The 15,924-nt window shown below is 42.0% G+C and overlaps 1 pseudogene; it reads left to right on the top strand.

Moving 5' to 3' along the window:
* The first annotated feature begins 6,314 nt into the window (after window positions 1-6,314).
* Window positions 6,315-15,890, top strand: LOC121444562 (annotated as a pseudogene).
* The last annotated feature ends 34 nt before the right edge of the window (window positions 15,891-15,924 follow it).

Raw genomic sequence — 15,924 nt, 5'->3', positions numbered from 1 at the left:
TGTGACGAGTCACATCTTCCTGACTGTGGACACAGTGTGACTAGTCACATCTTCCTGACTGACTGTGGACACGGTGTGACGAGTCACATCTTCCTGACTGACTGTGGACACAGTGTGACGAGTCACATCTTCCTGACTGTGGACACAGTGTGACTAGTCACATCTTCCTGACTGACTGTGGACATAGTGTGACTAGTCACATCTTCCTGACTGACTGTGGACACAGTGTGACTAGTCACATCTTCCTGACTGACTGTGGACACAGTGTGACGAGTCACATCTTCCTGACTGACTGTGGACACAGTGTGACGAGTCACATCTTCCTGACTGACTGTGGACACGGTGTGACGAGTCACATCTTCCTGACTGACTGTGGACACAGTGTGACGAGTCACATCTTCCTGACTGTGGACACAGTGTGACTAGTCACATCTTCCTGACTGACTGTGGACACAGTGTGACGAGTCACATCTTCCTGACTGACTGTGGACACAGTGTGACGAGTCACATCTTCCTGATTGTGGACACAGTGTGACTAGTCACATCTTCCTGACTGACTGTGGACACAGTGTGACGAGTCACATCTTCCTGACTGTGGACACAGTGTGACTAGTCACATCTTCCTGACTGACTGTGGACACAGTGTGACGAGCCACATCTTCCTGACTGACTGTGGACACAGTGTGACGAGTCACATCTTCCTGACTGACTTTGGACACGGTGTGACGAGTCACATCTTCCTGACTGACTGTGGACACGGTGTGACGAGTCACATCTTCCTGACTGACTTTGGACACGGTGTGACGAGTCACATCTACCTGACTGACTGTGGACACGGTGTGACGAGTCACATCTTCCTGACTGACTGTGGACACGGTGTGACTAGTCACATCTTCCTGACTGACTGTGGACACAGTGTGACGAGTCACATCTTCCTGACTGACTGTGGACACAGTGTGACGAGTCACATCTTCCTGACTGTGGACACAGTGTGACTAGTCACATCTTCCTGACTGACTGTGGACACAGTGTGACGAGTCACATCTTTCTTGCTGCCATGACTTCTCCACGGTGATGAACTGCATCTGTCTCAAATCATCTAGTATGTCTAATTGGTTATTCTTCCAGGAAGCTTTGAAGATTTGTTTTAAGCTTCTATCAAAACACTCAAAATTGGAGAAATTATGGGCACAAATCCCAGAAGACGCTTCAATAGCACACATAATATGTAAAACGAAGAAGCAAACCAAAATCAGCAGAAGATTAAACTGTGTTGTAACAGCCATGTAATGAAAATGGAAGCAATGTTCTGGAAAAAGATTTGTGTTACTTAAACCTTTGTCTCTTTGTGAACTGGATAACATGTAGAGGAAGTAGCTAAGCTTCAAGGGAAATAGGAATAAGTGTTTATCTGGGGGATGGCAAAAGGTTTTTTTATTTCTGAATGGTGGTCAGGGAGACCATACCTTTTACAACAAGAACATGCGAGGAAGTAAATATGTAACGGGGCTCACTGGCAGAATGATAACTCTGACCTTGGCAAATCTCCAAGATAAAATAATTTTAAGGTAGAGATTAGTAAATGATTGACTTTGTTTGGGGGCACGCTGGCTTATAAGGAATTTTCTAGTTTCAGAATTCAGACTTTCCGGTTCTTAGGCCTCCTGGAGAAATTCACTATTCATTTCTCCATTCTCTCAGCAAATATTAAAAATGTGTGTCAAAGTGGTCAACGAGACTTCACTGCTGTGAGCTAGGCCACTGTGCCAGGCTGCTAGTTGCTGTCCAGGGGATCCTGCATCTGGCCCTTCTCACCCTGCCCTGCTGAATGAATGTCTAAGAGCCAACTACCGTCGGCAATCAACGCCTGTGCAGGTGTCTGGACAGACGTGTTCCACTTACTTTTCTGATCGCAGCTGTCTGACTTAATCCTATGTGGGCTCTGTTAAGAGATCGACACTCTTTCAGTGGCTACCTCATTTCCTACCCTCGTTTCTAACACGGTAATTGATGTTGATACGTGAAGAGCTGACAGACACCGTGGCTTTGATTTGGGCAAGGTTGCTTTTCAATTAACACATTTTTTTGGGCGGGGGAGGGAGAAACATTCTTTTGATATCTGTTATTGTCTGGCAGTACTCAGCCCCGCACGAAACTTGGCCCTGTATGTAGCAACTCCCGACTTGGTTTATGTTGGAGTCATCAAACAGGTTTAAGGTCTGTAAACTTGTGAGCTTCACGGAAATCCTTCAAAGCGCTTTTCAAAGGGTCTGTTAGGCCTTATCTAATCAGCACTGCTGTTCCTGAAACCTTCCGCTGGTCCAGAAATTGTGTTTACTTAAAAACATTTGGTTTTCCCCCAAACATCCTTTCCATTAATTCTTTAATATAGATGTCTTAACGCTACTATTTTTGGGACCATTCATCTGAGAACATTTCGGACGACTTTGTGCTTGCTTGGGCCAGGGAGGGATATCTTGGGTCAATAGGCACCATTCCCAATATTGTTGTAGAAGTTTTGTTTTCCTTCACATCTAAAACATAGCTTAAACTACAGAGGTTAATAATTTGTGGACGTGTTTTATTTAAGAATAGCATTTCTTCACTTTCTATTCTTTAGATCTCAGTGTCTCACGATTGTTAATTGGTGAACTGATGCTGTGTTATCAGCTTTCCTAGCTAATAACTGGGCTATAAAACCACAGTTTATAGTCTATACAGCTCTGTTATCATGGACTCACATGCTCCAGAGAAATTACTCATATCTTACAGAGGCAAAAATGCTTATTGAAAACACAGGCTACACATTTGTAGAAATGCCTGGGTATAGACTAATGCTCTGGGAAGGCACTAGGTCCTGACTCCGGGTTGGCAGTCGATGAGATCATTAGGATAAAGGTAAACTTGATAGTCATTTAGTTACTCTCAGTGATGTTAATACTGGAGTGTGTTCGGGTTGCCAGGGAAACCTGCCAGACAATTAGAATTGTTCAAAAATCCTGAGGTCATCAAGAACAGGCTAGATAGCACTGTGCTGAGTTCAGGTTTGCCGGGCACTCTGAAGGCAGATGATCAAAGCAGAGATAAGATGTCTGCTGAACCTGCTTGGGTGTGTGCTGTCCTCACCATGCCCATCTCATTCTCCGTCTGGGTTCAGGGCTCCTTTATTTACTTACTATTGATTTATTTTTGAGGCAGGGTCTTACTATATGGCTGTGACTGTCCTGGAACTTGCTATGTAGACCAGGCTGGCCTTGAACTCATAGAGATCCACCTGCCTCTGCCTCCCTAGTGCTGGGATTAAAAGTGTCTGCCTAGCAGACTTTTTTTTTACTTCCAAGATACCTTCCTAGAAGCATTCATTAGATTTAATGTAATTTGATTTAGCACCTCATCAATTTTTACCTAAAAATTCCGTTTATTTTCCCCCTTTGAGACAGTATTTCTCTGTGTAAACTATCCTGTCATGGAACTATCTCTATAGACCAGGCTGATCTCAATTTACAGAGACCCACCTGCTTCCTGAATGTTAAGATTAAAGGCGTGTACCATTACGGCCCGGCATGAATTCTGCTTTCTTGATGGTGCTCAATGATCTCATGCTGCCTGGCACCTCCTCTCTCTGTTTGCACTTGCCTGGGCACACACATTGCTGGGTGTTTTCCCTTGGAGCCAGCTGGACACTTGACAGGAATCCTGGTGGGGGATAGGGTACCTGCTAAGTCACCTGCAAAGGAAAGAAGAGAAGGTGAAAATGACTCGTTTCCCTGATATACACAGATCCCCTGACTGTGTAAGTCAGACAAGACAACAAAGGACAAGAAACTTAGCTGCTTTGGACAAATGTTTTTATTAGACTATTTAAAAAATAGAATAGGCATATGTGCATTTTTTGAGAAATTATTTTACTTGGATTCTTATAGGGATCTGAGATCCTAGTAGGCTGGCTACTTGGTACAAGAAAATAAAATTGAGTCCTCAAATGCCTTCTAATTTCAGATGAAGTTTCTCTATGGGAAGAGGAACAGCTGAGACTCTTGTGTTTCCTATACCCCGTACGACAGTATTTAGCACAGGGCAATCAATAGGGGTTTGTTTGTACAAAGCACATTGACCATGCAAAGAAGGCTTCCTTGCAAATGTCACTACCAAGGATGACGTCACTCATCACTGTGTCCTGTCCTGCTGGCCTCACAGCTGAAGTCATACAGAAAGCTGAGACAAGACCTTAAGAAGCAGTAAGCAGTAGGGCGTCACCTGAAATGTCCTGATCCAAGAAGCAGTACGTCCTTGAGCAGACTATGGAGAGACAAGAGAGGCCCCTCCTAATTGTTCCCTCAGTGTGGGGTTTGAATATTGGCTCTATAGGAGGGTTTGAGGAGATTTGGCTCAAGGCTAGAGATTCGTTTCTTTAAAATGTTTTGTTTAACAACGGTTATTTATGCTTTGGAATATCCAAGGCCCTGGAAACTTGGGCTCAAACTTGCTGAAGAAAATATAGCAGCTGGCTGGGGATCCAAAGTGATCAAAGCTTTCTAGGAATTTCACTCGGGACATAGAGAGTGGGCAGGGGTGGGACACCCTACACAGTCATTGTCCCTTACCTCATTTAAGTATGCCACATCACACGGCTTCTAGAAAGAAGGAATCTTCTTTTACTTTGAAATTTCTTTACCTTCCCAAAATCCAACTAGGAATTTATTTGTACGATACTTATCTTTGTAAAGATTTTACGTTAGGATCTTTAAAACTTCTTGGGGAAGATCAGAGCAGCTCACAGCCCTCATCAGACAAGTTTCTTTCTGCAGTCGTAGAGAGACTCAAGGCTCCTCAAGTGCAGAGAATCTGGGACTGTGGAGGGTTCAGCCCTAAATGAACATCTCTATCAACTTCCTCAATATTCAGGGAGCACCACCGAAGGCGTGGAAGTTTGTAATAGCCAGAGTTTGGGGAGGACTTCTGTGAAGGAGTGTCTTTTGGGCACCACAGGGCCATTGCTCTGGGGAACTCCCAGCAGCTGCTGTTGCCTGCACAAAATCAAGGCAGTTAAGATTTCCATGCGCACAGGAGAGGGCTCAGGAGGCTCCCACCCCTGGCTGAGGAGATACAGGCAGCTGGTGGCAACCAGGAGAGAGTCATTTTTCCTCAAGGGTGTGGCTTTTGGTAGGTTGCTAATTCTCCAGGGTTTGGCCCCATGCCTATATAGATATCAACAGCATTAACTGGGCTCAGTAAGTTGAAAGCAAAACAAAACCAACCAACCAACCAACCACAACACTACATGAAATTTGGGAGGAAGATGTGTTGGGGAGGGGTTTGGAAGAATTGGAGGGACCAGGAGGGGTAGACTTGATCAGAATATATTGTATCACACATGAAGTTATTTAAGATTAATAAAAAAATATAAAACATATAACCCTAAAGTAACAGGTTAAAAACATTCTGTTGAGGTTTATTGGTCTTCCTTTGAGTCGGGACTACTGCTAATAGGAAATGTGGTTCCAGGCTGTGCAAGTGGCTCAGAGGGGAAGCATTGTAGCCAAGCAAGACTGGCTAGAACTGGATTCCTGGAACTCACACATAGGGGAGCCCATTTAAAGGGGAAGGTACCTAAAGTGGAAGGAGGGAACCAATGCAGAATTGCCTTCTGACCTCCACATTAGCACTGTCGTAAGTATGTACTGCCTGCCTCCTCCCCCACCGTGTGTGTGTGTGTGTGTGTGTGTGAGAGAGAGAGAGAGAGAGAGAGAGAGAGAGACACACAGACAGAAAAATTACTATTTTTTAAAAATGAGGACTGATTTCTTTCAAATTAGAAACTACTTTCTTTTTTCATTATTTTATGGAAAAACAAAAGAGCAGAGACCCCATGAGATTGCCACCAGTTCATGCAGTTGAACACAGCCCAAGAGTGGACCTAGATCTGCAGAGGCAGGAGACACAAACAATGTGAAGAGCAGGTGACTTCTCTAAAGAAGCTTACGGTGTGGGTTTAGGCTAGAACTTCCTCAACCCAAAGGAAAAGGAAGAACAGAAATGTTTTTTCCTTCTTCTGAAACAGCTGCGGAACTTGCTGGCTAAGCAAAATGTTTTCCCCTGTTGTAGCTTGGAAGGGAGCAGCGGTTGGAGGACCTCTCTCCCCCTAGCCCTTCCTCCCACCCTGGACTGTACCATTAAATCTTAGATAATGGGGTGATCTAAAGCAGAAATTAAGTTAGTACTAGTCACAACCCGTCCCTCTGCACGCAGGGCCTCGCGTGTCGCTTGCTTCCGATGGTGGTGACCAGAATCTGTTCAGGGGCTTGCTGCGCTTGCAAGGTCGCTGCAAAAGGGAGCACTGAACTTTGGACTGCACCTCAGAGGGTGAAGTAAACAACAGGGCTATAAATGTCAGTGTCAGGCACAGGCTTTGTGGAGCTGCCCTGCTAGAGCAAAGAGAGGGAGAGGAAGCAAACTAGTCCGAAGGGGTTGCGTAAGTAGGACTTGATTCTTTTAGTTTGGGAAATGTCTTCTGAGACCGATAAAGTCCTTTCCTCCCCTTCACAATAGGCTTTGTAAAAAGATTGAAAAAAGACATTAAAAACAGATTTTAAAAAATGAACAAGGATTTGGGTGTGGTAGGTGAAGTGTCTGGGGAGCACAGTTAGCACTTTTTGTTGATTTCTGTCTTTTACTGGGTTGTGCCCAGGGGGAGCTGGAGAATGGAGAGGCAGTCTTTTCTCCGTGCAGGAGTGTGGTGTTATGTGGGCAATATTATTTGATTCAGTCTCAGTTTTTCCACTGAAGGGTAGAGCGAAGGCAAACGAGGAAAAGCTAATGGATTTCAAGAACAGAGACAGAAAGACACTCAGCTCTCTGTACTTTAGAGGGGTCCGGGAAAATGGCAAGCAGTTTCAGAATAAAGAGTAGGGAGGGAGCAGGCTTCACACACAGTGCAGAAGTGGTCACCTTTAGAGGAGGTCCGTGGCTGTGCCACAGGTGGTCCATGGGTAGTTTTTTTTTTTTTAAGTTTTTCGAGACAGGGTTTCTCTGTGGTTTTGGAGCCTGTCCTGGAACTAGCTCTTGTAGACCAGGCTGGTCTCGAACTCACAAAGATCCACCTGCCTCTGCCTCCCAAGTGCTGGGATTAAAGGCGTGCGCCACCACCGCCCGGCCCATGGGTAGTTTTTGAGTTTAAGTGGGGAATGGGAGCCCTTAGGTGGGCGAGGGGCTTTAAAGTGTTGGTCGGAAGTTCAAAGGGAGAGGCTGTGTGGCAAGGAGTATGCGTATTTCCCTTTTAGTGTGTGTGTGGGGGAAATCAAATGCAGTTGTGTGCAGAATAAGAGTGAAAGGCACTGAAGGTTGTCACTGTATCTAACTTTATTTACCCCCATTCTTTTATATAGTTCCTTGACAGTTAAAGTGCAAAGCTTATTTTACAAAAACAACTTTAAGCAACGTTGAGCAGCCTATTGATTATAACGACAGGGAAATCTGCCAGTGGACATCCAGTCTCTTTAGTTTTCCCTCTGCCACTAGATAATTCTTTTCTTTTATTGATTTTTTTATTGAGCTCTACATTTTTCTCTGCTCCCCTCCCTGCCTCTCCTCTCCCCTTCAACCCTCCCCCAAGGTCCCCATGCTCCCAATGTACTCAGATAATTCTTTTCATTAGAAATATAGGTGAGGGGAATAATTTCCTCTATTATGTTCGCCATTGAGCCATTTGAAAATGTCTATTTCATGGCAGAATATCAAGTACCATCTTCATGCTGACGATTTTGTAACGACTGAATTTAATTTACATTTTTGAGAGGTGTGTGTGTGCTAGAGATTGGACCCAGAGCCCCGCATAAACTCAGTTTAGGAAATATGTGCAAGCTAGACTTCCTGTTAAGAAACTGAACAACTTGTTTTGATGCTCATTTCGCTGTCCCAGAGCACATGGAAAACTGGCTGCTCTACTATTGCAAGGTGACGTATTTAAAAAATACCAATGTACCCCAGTGGTGGAGAGATCCTGTTTTGGATTGGGCAGAATCAATATGAACCTGCTCTTGTGGATTTGATCTGTGTGGTCATAGACACAGCACCTGCAGTCTCTCTGAGCCATAGCTGCCACAGCTGCAGGAAGGGTGTAATCTTCCCAGGCACCACTGGCATACGTAAATGTGCTTAGCACTGTTTTTGGCTTTATAGTTCTAGAAAAACTGAGTAACTGACCAATATAAGAGTAATCCCATTATTATTGTAAATACCACCCTATAGGAATTCCCGGAATTAAATGTCAGAATTAAAAATGTGTTAGTACAAATAGTCAAGACGGAGTTAAAAGGCATGTGGTCTCCCTCCTCTCTCCTCTCTCTCTCTCTCTCTCTCTCTCCTCTCTCTCTTTCTCTCTTATTTCTCTCAGACAGGGCCTTACCCTGTGACCCTGGCTGGCCTGGAACTTGCTGTGTGTAGACCTAGCTGGCCTTGAACACACAGAGATCCACTTGCCTCTACTTCCCGAGAGCTGAGATTAAAGATGAGCACACCAGACCCAGTTCTCCTTCCTTTCATTCTTTCTTTTTTGTTTGTTTTTTCAAGATAGGGTCTCACAAGTAGTTCTGGCAGTCCTGGAACTCACTATATAGAATAGGTCGGTCTTGAACTCACAGAGATCTGCTTGCCTCTGTCTCTTGAAAGCTGGGATTAAAGGTGTGCGCCACTTTACACCTGGATCCCCCTCCTTTCTTTAGTGAGCCTCTTAGGTCAGAGTTTTCTTGGAGAGGGCAGTCTCACTACATGCCCGAGTCTGGCTTCTAATTTGAAATTCTTCTGCCTCAGCTTCCCAAATGCTGGAACTGTAGGTGTGCTGCTGAAGCACGGAATACCTTGAGGCACATTCTCACTCTGTATTCCAGACAGGCCTAGAATTTACCGTATAGTCAGACTATTCTTGAATTCAGAGGTATCCTTCTGCCTCAGTGTTTTAGGTGTTACCTTTATAGGCATGGACCCCCACACCTGACTTCTTTTGTTCTTTTATCAACATGACTCAGCTGTGTGGATCTTTTTTTTTTTTTAATGATTTTTGCACATTTTCATCGTCTCTAAATTTACCTTAAAAAGTTCTAAGAAAGTCAGGTGGTTTGGCACATGCCTTTAATCCCAGCACTCAGGAGGCAGAGACAGGCAGATCTCTGTGAGTTTGAGGCCACCTGGTCTGCAAAGCAAGTTCCAGGACAGGCTCCAAAGCTACCGAGAAACCCTTCATCAAAAAGCAAAAAAAAAAAAACAAAAAAAAAACACAAAACAAAAAAAACAAAACAAAACAACAACAACAACAACAAAAAACAAAAATGAGAGAAATGTCCCCTATTTTGGGGGCTATTTCTGTTCAGGTACTTAATATTCTATAATATTTTAATTTTCATGGGTAACGGGGCATCTTTTCATGCATGAATGTTCTATCTAGTTGTTGGAGCTTCATGAAGGTGGTATTAGAAACAGAAATGAATCTTAGATGTGGCAAGAGCAATGACTTGTAATGTTTCTCCTTGGCTAAGATTTTCCTTTTGGGTGTATTTAAATTAAGTATGGTGGTAATATCAAAGCAAGTAGTCTTATATTTGAAGAGATTCAAATTCTTTATTATCATATAACTAAACATGGAGAACTAACAAGCCAAAAGTATTGAATGTACCCAAGATGTTTATAAATGTGGAAGGCTTGAACTTGATGTCATAGTTTGCTCTCTGCCTTTGCCTGGGACTTTCCAGGAAGCTCTCATACAAGAAGATCTAAGGGCCATCATGAGCCATGTTCACACTGGGGCCCTGACTCCACCGCTACACCCTTTCTTCTCACATCTCTTTCTGTGCTGGCTCTGTGTAGCCTTGTGTAGAATTCCCTCTAACATTTGCTAGACGGACAGAGGACAGAACAAAGCAGTCAGAACTTAGTGCATCTCGAATGAAAGTCAGAATGTGTTTGCAGAGTGGATATGACTGTACACTTCTAAATAGGTGTCCTCTCCTAGAGAAGTGCCTGGCTGTCAGTCAGGCACATTTCCATAAGCGTGCTAATTGCAGTATCGTGCTGCAGAGAGCTAGCTGATTTCTTTGGCCACTCCTCGGCCTTTTAGCTGGCACTTTCCCCTTTGCAGGAAAGTTTAGTGGAAGGAGGTTCATGGCAACGGAAGACTGAGTGCAACAAGATGAAGACAGAACCCATAGGCTGAGTTTTACTAGGATCGTACCTACTGTGTTTAGAGAAATGCATAGCAATGACTATGAAGTTATTGATGAAGTTCATTTTGGTTTTATAGGACAACGTCAGCAATGTGGAGAAGCCTAGGGCTAGCCCTGGCTCTCTGTCTCCTCCCCTATGGAGGAGCAGAGAGCCAAGGCCAAAGCCCTGCTTGTAAGCAACCTCCAGCCTGGAAGATAGGAGATGAAAATCCAATGCTAAACTCCGAGGGCACAGTGACTGTGGTTGCTCTTCTGCAAGCCAGCTGATACCTGTGCCTTTTGCAGGCATCCAGGTAAGCAGTCTTCGAAGGTTTAGAATATCTTTAGGGAAAGCCTATTAAATACAAACAAATGTATGTAAAATGCAATAAAATAGAAATAATGTAATTATTAAATAATGCTTTTGTAGATGAGTATGTTTGTATAACACAAATTTGATGAAAAGACCAGGAAGACACACACATACATCTCAAACACACACACATACACACACACACACACACACATCTCAAACACACACACATACACACACACACACATACACACACACACACACACACACACACACACACACACCACATGGATATATAAAATATAACCAAAATGTTTACTGTGGTATTCCTGGGCTTTGAATACGTTTTCCTTTTTGTGTTCCTACATTTTGTAACTTCTCAGTATGGTTTACCCATGTAAAATTCACTCTTATTAGAGCAAAAGTTAATATAAGAAGCAGAGGAAGGCTGCCAGCACAGACAGTAAACACTAGAATTGTAATAGAAGGTTTTGCTTCACTTAACAATCATAAGTCAAAAATATAGATTGAGTCACCCATCAAATATTAATTGCACAACGTTCTATAATATATCTGCAAGGCAAATTTAAATATTTACTAATTTCATGCAAGCATTTTAGCATAAAGCTTCAAGTTTTATCCAGATGGTCATGGCACACATCTTTAATCTCAGCACTCAGGAGGCAGAGGCAGGTGGATCTCTGAGGTCGAGGCCAGCCTGGTCTACAGAGTGAGTTCCAGGACAGTTAGGGCTGCACAGAGAAACATAAAAAAAGCTTCAAGTTTTAAGTAAAGATGAAAGGTTCAGTTTTACAATGCATAGAAAAATTACAGTCACTTAAAAATAATAAGAGCTTTGCAGAAAATAAAATGAATGTAGAAGACAGTACAAACAAACTAAATGTCATCGTTTGTTTTGTGTGTTTTCCCCTAGACTGGAAGACCTGCGACTAAAACTAGAGCACCAGGGGTATTCTAACATTTCCTACATTGTTGTTAACCACCAAGGGTCCCCTTCTCAGCTAAAACACACACACCTGAAAAAGCAGGTGTCAGCCCAGATTGCTGTTTACCGACAGGAAGAACATCAAACAGATGTCTGGACTCTCCTAAATGGAAACAAAGATGACTTCCTCATATACGACAGGTGAGCCACCCTCCCAGACTCTTACGAGCTATTAATTCCTTTAATCATTCACGGTGGCGTTCTCCACTGCCCAGTGCCACAGTTCAGTTTTCGTCTCATGTGATTCCTTGCTGTTGGGAACACTTTCGGTTTGGATCCTTCTGACATTGTTCTGCTGTTTTTCTCTACAGTTTTCTTCTACTCGGATCCCTACCCTACCTCCTCCTCATTCTTGTTCCTCTGTTCTTCCTATTAACATGTCCGTGTTATTCAGAGTGGTTTAGTTTTCCTTCTTTTCCCACTAGACAATCTGTAAAACTGACCTCATCTATTCTCTGACCATACCACATATATCCTAGTGAATTGAAATAAGTCCAATGTTCAAATACAGTTCTGAACACAAACCCAGATATCTCTCTACAGTTATAGCCACAAGCATCTTAAATTCCATGACTCTTACATTCTTTTAAAACCTATTCCTTAAGCTTTGACCTTTCTGTGAGTTTTCTTGGAGGGAGAGAGGCCGGCTCTAGGGGACACAATCCAATCCTACTGCATTCTGCCTCCAGCCCCTTACCCTTTATCTATGTCGTGTTACATGATCATGTGTGATGGCATTGCTGTCATATACCCTTCAGAAAAGTCTAACAGGCAGTTTGGGACTTCTAGTCATTCACCAGACTCTAAGTCTTGCATTTATCTATGATGCCTTCATAATCAGTCTCTCAAATGACTTTCTTGTTACTTTTCCTTATCACTTTGAAGAATGTCGAATTATAATTCTAGTTGTTTTATTAAGCTGAAAATTTTCTTATCTCAGATATGTTTCTTGGGATAAATGAGCTAATGGGCATAGTGCACGCATGTGCTATATACCTGCAATGCCAGTATGTGGAGTTTCAGGCTAGCTTAGACTTCACTGTGAGTTCATTATGAGAGTCTCTCTCAACTTAAGGGCTGGTGATATAGCTCCCTGGCAGAGCACATACATAGGATATGTAAGGCTCGGGTTTGTTTCCTACACTACACATTAATAAATAAAGAAGACACTACCCAAAACTTCGACATTGTTTTTGTTATGCAATGGCTTCTGTTTCTGTGGAATCTGTCTTGCCTGAGCAGTTATGAAAAGCTCCCATGGTTAGTCTTTGGCAGAATATATGCTAATTAAAAAGTATTTGACTAGGTCACAGTCATTACACACTTTCTAAAAATTATTTTAATGACATCTATAGCATTTTAAAATACTAAAATTAGAATCACTAATCTTGCTATAACCTTACCTGGTATATTGCCTGGGAACTCAATTATATATCCCACTCAAGGAAATTTATTAAAGGCAGGGAAGGGGCTTAGCATGTAATACCTAATACAGTCTAGTCTGAGTAGGGTCACACCACAGAGAGTAAAGTAGTAACATCACCATTTGCCTTTTAGATGTGGCCGTCTTGTGTATCACCTTGGCTTGCCCTATTCCTTCCTCACTTTCCCATATGTTGAAGAAGCCATTAAGATTGCTTACTGTGAGAATAAGTGTGGAAACTGCTCTTTCACGGTAGGTATTTTTCACAGTTGTTTTTACTGGGGGATAAGGAGAAAACTTTAAAAATCTACCTAAATAAGTGGTCCATCAACAATTATGTAAGAAAATCTTAAACACACATTTTCTGTCATGTAACACTCTTTAAAACATATTTGCAAGACTTATATTGCTCCTTCATTTTGAAAGGCTTTAGAGACAAACAAGTAAACAAATCATGGCTGGAGAGATGGCTCAGTGGTTAAGAACACTGGCTGCTTTTTTTAAAAAAATTTATTTATTTATTAAGGTTTTCTGCCTCCTCCCTGCCACCGCCTCCCATTTCCCTCCCCCTCCCCCAATCAAGTCCCCCTCCCTCATCTGCTCGAAGAGCAATCAGGGTTCCCTGCCCTGTGGGAAGCCCAAGGACCGCCCACCTCTATCCAGGTCTAGTAAGGTGAGCATCCAAACTGCCTAGGCTCCCCCAAAGACACTGACTGCTTTTGCAGAGGACTCCTGTTCAGTTCCCAGCACCGACCTGGCAGCTCAGAGCTACCCCAAGGCCAGTTCCAGGGGATGCGGTGCCCTCTCCTGGCCTCTGAGGGTACCAGTACAGCTATGCTGTCAATTAAAATAGGCCATGATGCTATTTTTACTCGACAGAACTGTGTAAAGATTACCAAAGCTTTGGTGAAATTAAAAACATTTTCTCACACATATTGCAGAATGAAAAGCTGCCAGTTTTTATCTGGCGTTTTTGAATAGTTAGAAAGAAGTCATTTTGCTTAGAAAAAAAAAACTAGATTCGATGATAGGCATGAAAAGTTACTGATGTCAGAATTCCATGTTTGGCTGACTTCACTACAACTTAAGTTTTTTCAGTCAGTTTAGTTTTGATTTTACGGAAATACAGTAGTTTGACTTCTTTAAACCTTTAATAAAAAAATGTAGACATTGAGACCAAGGTCAGGCTCTTTTTCACTAATATACTGTATAATATATATATTATATAAAAATAGCATATTAATATAATACAATAAGTATATACTAACACACATATAATATATACAGTATGTGATATATGTATGTAATATAAACACAACTATTATGCACATAAACACCAATACATAAAATTAATTAGTATTTATATATTATATACACATATATATACTGTATACATATATATTATATACACATATTAATATACTATATTATAGTAATATACTGTTAACTGTATTCTAATTAACTTGTTGGAATAACATAAATATTGACTCTACAAGTAACTTTTTTATGCACTCAAGGTAAATCTATGAGCTTGTTAATAAGTGATCTGTAAATTTGTTCCAGAGTCTCGAAGATGAAGAGTTCTGTAAAAATGTGTCCTTAGCTGCTGTGGGTATATCAGCGGAGCCCTCCAAAGCACACCACCACCACAAGCACCATCACAGGCACGGGCATGGACATCTCGGGAACAGTGAGCTTTCAGAGAACCAGCAACCAGGAGCACTAAATATGGAGCCAGCTTTGCCTCCTTCAGGCCTACATCACCGCCATAAGCACAGGGGCCAGCACAAGCAGGGTCACTTAGAGAGCTGAGACATGCAGGCAAGTGAAGGTGTACAACTTTCACTTGCTCAAAGGAAGCTTTGTCGGAAGGGGTGCGTAAACCAGCTCCTATGTACGCTGTCTAAGGAGTCAGGGACAACCACTAATAGCTGCTGCTGCCACTGTCGCCATCTCATATTTGAGAAGTCAGGGTCTGCAATCACTTGACAGTGTGCCGAAAACCTCCCATCTTTATGTAGCTGACAGGGGCTTTTTGCGGAGGAGAAAGTCATTGAATCTTGTCAATGTCGATCACCTCCTGCTGCCTGACAGAGTCAGCCACTAAACCCCACAGAAGCTGGCACCACCTGAAGCTGAAATAATAAGACCAAAAAGTGAAAATGATGTTCAAATTAAATATTTAAAATAAATTGTATACTCCCTAAGTCAGCCTAAAGAGACAATTTCATTTCTAGAAATTTTGCAACCCATTTAATTAATCAGTGAACTAAAAGTAGGAATTGGATTTGTCCAAACACGAAGATATCTATCATATTGGCGCCTAAATTTAAAATTTGATGCCATGGAAAAATTGACCCAAATCAAATTTGTATTATGGGGTAACTAAAAGGTGACTGCAGCTTTTGGTTAATATGTCTTTCTTTTTCTTTTTCCCATGTTCTAATTACATTGATGAGAACAGAAACATAAACTATGACCTAGGGGTTTCTGTTGGATAGTTCGTAATTTAGAATGGAGGAAGAACAACAAAGACACATTTTCCAGTTTTTTTCTTTACTTAAACTCTCAAAACAATAGGAACTTTTATCTTTTTAAACTTTCATTTTTAACCAATTAAGTCTTTAACGGACTGCATTTTGAATATCTTCCTATCTTTTTATACTAGCTTTACTTTCACTACATACATCTATGTATCCTGTTTTCCTCATCCTGTGTTGTATTGTTCTTCTGAATTGTGAGTGACTGTCTTGAAAGACGTAACGGAAGAAAAGTATGTTGGTAATCTGCATACTGCTTAAAACAGTATTCCCATAATCAATGATGGTTCAATAGAGAAACTCAGCCCTATGAACCTGAACTCTTTTATGGCTAATACCAATAAGCAAGAATGCAGTACAGAATTGGGCACAGAACGGATTTATCTAAATAAATGCAATTTTAAAAAGCTTAAAAGTGTGCGTCTTTATTATTTAGCATGCTCACATTG

Source organism: Microtus oregoni, unplaced genomic scaffold (genome assembly GCF_018167655.1).
Source record: "Microtus oregoni isolate MIOR12 unplaced genomic scaffold, Mior012 000132F_ref0000261, whole genome shotgun sequence".
In the NCBI taxonomy this organism is placed as follows: Eukaryota; Metazoa; Chordata; class Mammalia; order Rodentia; family Cricetidae; genus Microtus; species Microtus oregoni.
This window is presented reverse-complemented; position numbering and strand designations above follow the sequence as displayed.